The sequence below is a fragment of the Urocitellus parryii genome, chromosome 2, assembly GCF_045843805.1.
Source record: "Urocitellus parryii isolate mUroPar1 chromosome 2, mUroPar1.hap1, whole genome shotgun sequence".
NCBI lineage: Eukaryota > Metazoa > Chordata > Mammalia > Rodentia > Sciuridae > Urocitellus > Urocitellus parryii.
Window position 1 is genome coordinate 37451548 of NC_135532.1, and position 3134 is coordinate 37454681.

Consider the following 3134-nt stretch of genomic DNA (forward strand, 5'->3'; position numbering starts at 1 on the left):
CAAGAGTTAGTGGGTATAATGGACTAAAATGATGCTAATGATACTATCAATATTCAAGCCACAGAGAGGGAGAGAACTGTCAGAAACATATCCAACCGAGAAAGAGCGGCGCGATTCCTCTAACTCCTTTATTTTGTACCTGGCCTGGGCGATGAGGAGATTTGATGTTAGCTTTTGGTTTTTTGCTGGCGGCAAGCACATTTCATTGTCGAGCTGTGCCGTGTGCCAGTTAGTGACATAATGTCCACATGGTAATATGATACGGTAAGCACAAATGCAGTGCACAAACCAGACTGCAGCCTGAGAAAGACAAGCTCTTCCATATATCACCGGGAATGGCTTGGAACTCGGGGCGAGTGTTCTGAAGCAATTGCACATGAATTCACCTTCAAGAGATTACAGGCTGATGTCACCAGGAGAGTGAAGTCATCAGAAATGACCTAAACTGATGGGACGTTGCCAGAACAAAGCCGTGCTGTGCAGACACACGGCTTAACTCCTTCTGGGCTTAAGATTTCTCTGAAGAGCTTTTTTGGTGAATAAGAGGAGTTTTCAACTGGGGGCAACAAAGCCAATGTGACCCCCACTCTCCTTGGCATCAGTCAGTGACATATGAAGGGAAAGAACTGAGAACAAGTAGTTTCCACTAAACAAAGCCTTATCTTTTTATCCAAGACTTCTACCCTGCCTCCATAGTTTCTCAGACAAATAGTGCTAGTAGGCTTTTAATAAATAGCTATGAAAGTGAGCTGCTTTCACTTCAGAATTAAGTCCCCGGAACGGCAATATCAGGACCCACAGAATGGTGGCATATAACACTACAAAAATACTGCTCTTGATAAGCAGCTGCTTGCCTGCATGTGTCTGTGCTTCTGGGTGGAACACTGTATGAAGTAAGCAGTGACACACTGGACGTCCCTTGCTCCATGGAGCTGCAGAGCAATGAGGTGCCATCATCTTGTTCTTATTGTCATGATCCTGAGAGCCACTGACACTTGCTTGTTTCACTCCCTCTAATATTAACCCTTGTGCCCTGGAGATATCATATGGCCAAAAGTCCTTGCTTAGGCCAAGTAATAGTGACATAAGTTCAAAAGTCACGCATTAATCATACACAGGAAATAATTTGAGATCAATGCATTCCATGGTAGGCAGTAGCCATATTATCACCTAATCATAAAAAACAAGCTAGAGAACTTTACATGCTGGAGGTAGTAGAGGCAGGGCGTTGGACCTGGCCTCTTCTCTGGGAGGAACCTAGCATCTGGCATCTATCAGATGGGATAACATGGAAAAAAAAAACACCTTATAAGCTGGGAAGTATATTTGGTTGAATAATTGGCCATCTGACTTCATGATGGCCCTCTACAAAGCAGGGAGGAAGGAGCAACCTCAGCAGGGGTCGTGACCTTAATGGGTGAGCAAAGTGAAAGGCTGGCAAGGAGTGGAGGAAGGTATGATGTCTCCCATCCCTCAAGTTCTTGGAGCCTAAAAATCTACCTCAAGTAACTCACCTGTTAGTGCTTTTCAAATTCTTCTCATCACAACCCAAGAATACGTTTTACAGCATTATTCAGTACTCTCTTATACACACACCACTGAAACAAAAGTCTTGTAAAAATCATATTTCCCTGCTCCCTATGATGTGATCGGATAATTTTGACTCTGTCACGTGATTTCATTCTCTACTACCGATTTGACCCGTAAATTTAATTGAATAGTCACTAATGGGTCAAGATTCACAATCTGAAAAAAAAAATATTAAGAATTAAGTCCATTCAGGAACAAAACAGAACAAAAATATGAATTAGGGTTTCACAGTAGGAAATAGGGTCCCAGGAAGTGCAGAATTCACAGTGGCTGAGAAGTCAGAGCCTGGAGGAAGCAAAGACCTGCTTCTACGGCATCACGAATTCCTCTGGGCTTCCCCTGGAGACACTCCTTAGAGCCAACCCATCTCCTACTTCCCAGCTCCCACTCAGGTCACCCATTCCCAAACTCATTCCCAGTCACGGAAAAGTAATATAAATGCTTGGGTAGAACCTAATGGAAATTGTTGTGCATTGTCAAATTCAGACAGTGAACAGAGATCTAAGGGGCAAAGACCAAAGAACAGACTAAAACCACTACAAACCCTGAGACTCAAGTGGTCTAGTTTTCAGAGTGTGAGTCAAATCACACTGATGTGAGGGCACTCCTACATCTGTTTACACAGTATGTGGGGAAATCAGCTCCACTTATCACAGTAAAGTATCTTCGACAAATCATCAAAACTGTTTGCTTTAGACACAAGGGTTGGCTTCCAACGCTCTTGAAGCACCAAGAGATTTAGGCCAGGGCTGGGGCTGCAGCTCAGTGGTAGAGAGCTTACCTAGCCTGTGTGAGGCACTGGGTTTGATTCTCAGCACTACATATAAATAAAATTTAAAAATAAAGGTCCATTGACAACTAAAAAAAAAAAAAAAAACAAAACTTTTTTTTAAAAAGAGATTTATTTAGGCCAATGCTATCTTGGGCTCCTGGATAAACAACTGTGACCAAACCTATCCAGACATTCAGTCAATTTTTAAAATATAATAAATATTGACTGAGTCCTTTCTAGGCTGTGCACTGTAATAAATTTGCCAAGCCTTTTACTTGCTTGAATAGTTCAGGTGTTTGATTGAACTAACAAAATTCAGAGTTGTGGTTATGCTTATTACCATAACCCTGAACCTGAACAACCTTCAAGACCCTGATATATTGTGTGGGTTCTTAAAGTACTGTTTAACATTTGTTGTACTGCAATGAAAATGTCCCTGTTGATCCTCTGGATGTGCTTAATTAAATGCATTCTCTGCTGAGGGAGCTGATTCATTTAAAAGAAGGAAACTAAAGTGGTCAATTTCATTCTCTGTTTCTGTGGAGACAAACTTCCTGTGCACCTGCCATTAGAGTTTCAAATGAGTCAGAAATTTACCTGTATTTTTTATGAATATTCATGTTCATTTGCCTTTTTTGAAGTATTGCTCCAGCCAGCAGGACAGACAGTTTGCTAGGTACATTTGTAATATTTGGAGACCAGCTCTAAGTTATTCCTTTATCTTCTCACCCAACAGCTGCACATCAAGGAGCACTGGTGACATGTGTGCAGA